This window comes from Acomys minous (assembly GCF_964271855.1).
Source record: "Acomys minous genome assembly, chromosome: 18".
Lineage (NCBI taxonomy): Eukaryota > Metazoa > Chordata > Mammalia > Rodentia > Muridae > Acomys > Acomys minous.
The window spans coordinates 4,324,061-4,331,447 of NC_140501.1; the positions used below are offsets into that span (position 1 = coordinate 4,324,061).

A 7,387-nucleotide genomic window follows, 5' to 3' on the forward strand; every position below is an offset into this window, starting at 1 on the left:
TCCTTCAGTGTTTGGGGCAGGGTACCAGCAGGCACACACCACTGCCATGAACAAAGATACTGCCGCCTAGACATTGCTAATTAGACATTTTGACTTGAGTAAATAGGATGTCATGGTATCTACATTTTAACTACATTAAAGATTTGTTGTTAAGATGTTAGTGCAGAAAAGCATGCAAAAGAGAAAAAAAATCCCAGTACTCTCCTACCAAGAGAAAATCATTGTAATTACGTAGACGTGTAAACTTTTAGAAAGTAATTTTCTAAAGAGCATTTTTCCATATCATTAAATACACTTCTATGATGTCCTTTTCAGTGGTTGCAAAACTTCCCATTGTACTGGGCTGAATTGCATAACCCATCATGTGTCCATAGGTCTTTAACTGTGTTCAAGTTACTAGTGCTGCTTTTAGATTACTTATGCACAAATCCCTGTGGTCATCTGTGATAGCCTGGGCAGGTCAAATGCTAAGAGGTGAAGATTGGGCACCAGTGAACATTAAAGCACAAATGTTTTCCAAATTTCCAACATGCTTTCACCCACAGTGTATTAATTTTTGCTTCTGATGAGATGGGGCACATTTAGGATATTATAAGTGAACAAATTAGGGTGTTTTTTTTTTTTAAAGAAAGAAAAGAAAAAGAAATGCTATGCTTGCTTTACCACAGACCAAAAGCAAAGAGACAAATTAATCAGGAATACTTGGAGTGGAGAGAAAGAGGGGTGGTAGATTTGATCAAAATGTTTATGTGCACGTTCTCAGACAATACATTGTAAGTGTTTTGTCTTTATCTATAACCATCTTCAAAAAAAACAAAGTAAACTTTTGGGTTTAAAAGAAACTGGCTTCTGTCAGATGTGCACTTTGTGTCTTTGTTAGACACATGCCTTGTGATTGTTTATTTGATGAATAAAGGTAATGGTGTTGCTGTTTGCTTGGTTTTTACTTTGTGAAGTTAAAACAGTTATCAGTGTGGCTACTTACGCCTTAGATCACTGTTTTGTGTACTAAATACTCAGGCCACTTTCCCTTTTTAAGTTTGTTATCTGTCTTGATTTTATCAATGGCTTTGCATACTAGGGATAGTATTAATAATATCATATAATGCATATAAAACTTTAATTAGTTTGATAAATATGCTTACATTGTTTCTAAATCGAAATTCTTATCTTCATTTTTTTCCATGACTGGTCTTTCCATTTTTGTTCCTTTGCTTTCATTGGTTTTCTTACAAATGTCTTCTTTACTCCATGAAGGCAGAAGGAGAAGGAAGAACAGAGATCCCAAGCTCTGCTCCAGGCAAGCACATGGCTGGAAGGCTTGTGCTGGGCTCTGTTCAGCAGCTGGCAAGGCTCGTAGCAATCACGCTGCCACTCTTCCCAATGCCATACCCAAGGGACAAGGCGGTAGCAACTTCCGATTCAAAATGATGTCATTTGCAATGCGTTTCCCATATGGACTTGTGTCTCTTTCATTTTGGCTCATTCATTTCTGTTAATATGTGTGTCTGTGCTGGTTTCAGAAACACTGCATAATAGCCGTTGCTTGGTAGCATATTTTATTTTTGGCAGTGTAAAGGCCATGTCTCACTATTTTGATCACTCTGAATCTGATGATTATTTTATTGTAACTCTTGGACGCACTGGAGAATCATTCTGTGAAGCCACGTAACAAGTTCGGGGTTTTGTTTTTTAATTGGAATTTCTTCAATATGCTAATTACAAAATATTTTCCCGTCTCAGAAAGACTGTGTCCCTTTTCTGGGTAGGTGCACTGGTCTTTTCAGCATTGCCACAGCTTTTTAGAGAGGCCTGGGGAGCTCCAGACCTTGGAACTCCTACACTGCCAGGAGAAAGAGAATAGCTGACAGGCTCCCACTGTCGTCTTCTCTCTTAAAGAAAAGGAGACAATTTTCAGCCATGAGCCGAAGTGTTTTCTTTCAGGAGAATGGGCCAGAACTCACAATGGTGGAATGGGTCATTTTCTCCCACCTCAAAGCAAATTCTCTTGGAGCAGCAGGAAATGAAGTGGTGTTCACACTATCAATTACACCAGCTGTTTACCTAATGAACTCAGCTGCAGAGACCACCATGTTCAAGACCAAAAGAATGTAATAAGCTCTGGTAACCCTGCGGTAACAAGCACCTTGGCAAACTGAAGGCCTGAATCCGTGAGATTACAGTCTAGCTGCCAGGAAGGTGCCATCCCATTATTGACTTATAATGCCATGTTATTTATTGGGATAATTATGCTGCTGTACCCTTCAGGGGCTCCGAATCAGAGGAAGTAAGCAATGAATTCTCATTCATTCAGCATGTGAACAAATTTCAAGTCAGAATAGATGCTGTCAAGAACCATTATACGGTGTGGCGCTGCTTTGCAGGCTTTCGTCCCTTCCCTTCAAAATTATAGGGTCTTAGAGGCCATTGTACAAACCAGTGGGAGTCTGGTTCTTCTAAGTTCAGAGGAACAAATTTTCATTTTGTCAGAGCAATTTTGCCTGGAAATTTCACTCACCGCCCACAAGTGCTAGCATCTTGCCCTTGCATGCAGAGACTCTTTATAATAGCACACACACATTAAAATAATTTTCCGCATGCATTCTATATAGCCCTGCAAAAAAAAAGGCTATTATTATAAATGAGGAGATGGAGACTCAGAGTAGATAGGGGTGCTTCACTGGGGAATATAAGTTAAAAATTCTCTTTTTATTGAATATAATTTATTTGCTTACTTATTAGACTGGGCTCTAGACCCTTGAAGTTAAACATCTTCATCCGTTGGCTCTTCACTGTCCCACTCTCCTACATAGATAGTCCCAGTGTATGCCAAGAGTTCTTCATTGTCCACTGACAATAGGAAACAGAAGTCTAGAATCCAGGGACTGCTGGGGTCCATTCCAGAGCCAAAGACCATAAGCCTATACGCCTGGACTTGTCATTTACTCCTGACCTCCATGTTTTTTTTTCCAATTCAGAAATGTAGATTACAACGTTAAATAGTAGTAGTGTTTTACAATTTATTTTGGTAAGGATTAAGTGAAATTCAGCTTAGGAAAGGGGATTTTAAATAAATCATGAGGTATGGATAAAGTGAAATACACCTTCTTAAATAAATGTTTATGAAAACCAGCTAGATCAGAAACAAACCAGCTAGATCAGAAACAAACCAGCTAGACCAGAAACAAACCAGCTAGACCAGAAACAAACCAGCTAGACCAGAAACAAACCAGCTAGATCAGAAACAAACCAGTTAGATCAGAAACAAACCAGCTAGACCAGAAACAAACCAGCTAGACCAGAAACAAACCAGCTAGATCAGAAACAAACAAACAAGCAGACACCCACCTGTATTTGGCTAGAAAGGCACAGAGCAGAACCGCTACACGATATTGGAGCGTCTTGAGGTTGCCTTAGAGTAAGTTTCCATCCTCTTGATTTCCAGACTCAAAGCTTTAGAGCACTGTACAGCGAAGCTAATTATCAAAATAAAAACATTTAGGTTTGATGTTAACTTTAACTTTCCAGGAAGAACCAAGGTAGTTAAGCTATGCAAATCTTTGGGCTTCAGTTTTCATTTTCTTTTCTTGATGATGATGATGATGATGATGATGATGATGATGATGATGGCGGTGGTGGTAGTCTCAGGACTAGATTATCTTGGAATCCCAAGGCAGCTTCAGATCCTGAGCTCTGTATATAAACATGCAGAGCAATTATTAACGGGTGTGAATCAGGAATTTTACCTGCCCCTCAAGCAAACATTCTACAGTAGCTTTACAGTTCTTTTCGCTAGAGTTGGAGTTAGGAGCGACATTTGTCACCAAATAACTCCTAATTAGTTGGCTTCCTCTCCAATGAGCCCTTGGGCAGCCAGACTCTACTGTCCAGAGTCTGACTTTTTCACATATTCAGAGAGGAACAAGGACTCATGGGAAGGGTTGCCAAAAAGCATCCCAGATGAGCATCTCAGGTTAGCACGCCTCATCACTTCTGCCCAGCGCTGGCTGTCACTTCTCCTGTATGTTTCCCTCTTGAAGGTTTCCCCTGAAATTCCATAGTGAACTTTGCCCAAAGGTGCGATTCCTCTGTGAGGTCCTTGAGAAACCCACACCTGTTTGGACCAGCTTCGCACGGGGCGGGGGGGTGGGGGTGGGGTGGGGGTAGCTTTGGGCTAGGGCTAAGCCCGCAGCGAGAATAATACAGATTTCATAAGCCTTGGCGTCTCTCTGTGTTCATGAGTTCTCATATGATTTCCGTGAATTGTTGTGTCTTATTCTAAAAGCCCCAATGATTCCTGGGGAAATGGTGAACTTGACCAGGGTTTGCGATGGGGCCCCCGCCTCCCCCTTCCCCACCCCCCCCCACCCCCCCCCCCCCCACCCCCCCCCCCCGGCACCAGCAACATCATTGCACCGTGTGAGAAGCAGTGAGTTACAGACCCGGCTGAAACAGGACTCATACTCACGGTTAGAGATAGCAAGCCCTTAGGACGTCCTTGAATTTGAGTGTGAGGAAGATGCCTCAAGGAGGCATTTTAGTGCCAAAGCACATCTCAGAGCCACCAAATCTGTGAGAAAGATGATGCTGAAAGACAAAGACATTTTTTTTTCAGTCATGGATTTTATAAGCGAAACCCTGGGGATTAGTTCCTCACATGGAAGAAGGCAAGAGGCATATTGGCATAGAGCCTGCTGAGTAATCTTAGTGACTTTTCCAATGAATAAAATAGTTTTACTGCTTTGTACCTTTACTAAAGACTAGGGTCTTGCAAAAGTTAGGTGGTACCAAAAAAAAAAAAAAAAAAAAAAACCTTGGCTTTGTCTTCCGTGGTAGAAAATATACTCTCAAAATAATAACACTGGATGTGGTACGGCCAGGACTCTTCAAAAAGCAAAAGCAAAACTCTGAACTACACACACACACACACACACACACACACACACACACACACACACGCACACTGTAAACTAAAGCAATTCCATCTCCACTGGAGCCCAGCACTGCCCCACACTCTCCTTTTTCCTTCTGTTAGTCAAGATCGGTCACTGCGAGTATCCACCTGTGTCTAAGTACTACAGGCAAGCGCCCTCAGGATCTCCCACGGATGACAGGAAGACCAAGTTCACAGTAAGCAGCACCTTCAGGCCAAGCCTCTTTTGCTGCGGCCACAGCCTGTCCACTTACTTTTGCTAGTGCTGTCTTAGTTTTCCTAGACAGCCACCGTAACAAAGCATTCTTAGGAAGCGTGCTAGTCCCTCCTTCATTATGATAAAGTTGCGGAGTGTTCTGAGTCACGTGACCAAGGCTCCTGTTATCCTTCATTTGGCACAGGCTGTGAAGTTTCTCTTTTGTTCAGAAAGAATGACATCACCCTTTTGTCTAGTGCATCCACACTGTATATAGTACCCACTTTTGAATCATACAGAAGCCTTTTGTTGTTGTTGTTGTTCCTGATTGACTGGAGATTGGCTTCAGATGGGCTGAAACAGGGTATTTAATTCTACCTGCACTTCCAAGCATTCAGTAAAGGTCTTGGACTGCCAGGCGGCACTGTGGTACACCGGACTGCCATGCTTACACATAGAAGTGTCATTATTAGGTGCTAAAGTCAAGATGTGTGGAATCAGGATTTGGTTCCCTTTGGAGAAACTTATGAAGGACACGTTTCATGTGCCTCCCAGGCTTCTGGTTGCTGCTGACAAACTCTGGCGTTGCCTGGCTTCTGTGGTGACACCTCGGTCCACCTTTGTTGCTTGAGTCTCTCTGTATGCTTCAGTTTAATTCTCCCATCTCATGTGGACACCACAGTTACCGAATTATGTGCTCACGCTCGCCGGGTGTGACCTCATATTTTTGTTCATTTAGTTTTTGAAGTGAAGTTGGTTTTTCCTAAGAGGCAGCTTGAATATAGGCTTAAGTATGAACATCAAGAAAAAAAGGAAAAGCCCTTAGGAAAAGGACAGTGTACACCCAAGTCATTGGGTGGAGGGAGAGAGAGAGAGAAGAGAGAGAGAGAGAGAGAGAGAGAGAGAGAGAGAGAGAGAGAGAGAGAGAGAGAGAGAGGGAGGGAGGGAGAGAGGTCATGACATCTTAACCAGTGACCACCACAGTGGCCATGCTTCTGAGGTTGGGGATCAGGCTTTCATTATGTAAAATTTGAAGGGCACAATTCAGTCCACAATGGGCCTCTATCTCCACTCCATGCTTGATTCTTCTGGTGTGTGTCCACTCTTTTTTAAGGCTATTCCTCCCACCGAGGGGTTAGAACCTGCCACGTCCCTGCCACTGCAGAGCACCGTTCACTAGGTGGGACTAACTGCTCTTTGTACACTGACCCTGAGTGGCACATCCCGTGAGCTCACACTCTTCACATCACTACCAGAAAATCTTCCCGCGGACGTCGAGCTCCTATTTTGTTCTGCCTGACTTCCTCCTCTTGTCCTCCACACACTGCCTCAGCCTTCCTCACTTGCTCATCCCCTAACTCCACGCACTGCAGTCTGACGTCCTCCCTCCTCCCTTCCCTGATGCTCCATTAAGGACTGTGGACCACTTGGACTTTGCTAGATGCAACGACTGCCCTTTGATGGCACATCCAGCTGGCTGGATTCTGGAAGGTTTTTAGGTGTTTAAGGTTCTGCCTTTTCAGAGGCTTCTAACATAATGCTTTCTTTCTATCTCACTGACTGCTCACCTCAGTCTACTTTGCTCTTTTCCTTCAAAATGTCAGTGTCTCTCAGCACCTCTTCTGCACACTCCACACGCTCCGAGCTTTTGTACCACCAAAGCTCCAGCAGCCATCTGTCTGCTCTGACCCTCACACATCTCAAGTGAGCATGACTCTCTTCAGTTCCACAGTGACATGAGTTATTACAAGTGGACATTGTCAAATATGAGTCCATTAGACTCAGTTGTTCCACCTGAATTTGTCGCATGTCGGCCGAGTCCGTTTCTCTATCTGTGCAGGACATCTCAATCAGCGGCTCTACTATTTTACTCCACATCTCAGCCAGACTCTATTTCTTTCTTACCTTTTCCTCTTCTACAAGTCACATCCAATCAGTTCTATTCTTTACATTTTCTCTTGTTATTTTTTTTTTTAATTCTCCAATTCTACTTCTAGCAGCAGCTTATTTCAGGCTATTAACATCATCGTCCCAGACTGTGGTGGTGACACTGACAGGTCTCCTTGCCGTAATCTGGTCCATTCACATCACAGCTGGTGACCTTTCTCGGGGTAATACAGCTTGCTCTCCTGTTAGAAGACATTGCCAGTGCCTCCAACTGCTCTGAAATAATTAAAACACAAACAGACATCATGGCGTGGCATTTCAGTCAGTCCAGTGCCCACCTCTGTTGCTGCTTTGATTGCCTTTCCAAGGAC

General features: G+C 43.2%; 1 long non-coding RNA gene across 1 annotated transcript; it reads right to left on the minus strand.

The window, feature by feature from the left end:
* Positions 1 to 3,428: 3,428 nt before the first annotated feature.
* LOC311589089 lies at positions 3,429 to 7,083 on the minus strand. Its single transcript, XR_014776416.1, has 3 exons — positions 7,035 to 7,083; positions 4,469 to 4,587; positions 3,429 to 3,476 (listed from the first exon to the last, which is right to left on the minus strand). It is a non-coding gene; the product is annotated as an uncharacterized lncRNA (long non-coding RNA).
* Positions 7,084 to 7,387: the final 304 nt, after the last annotated feature.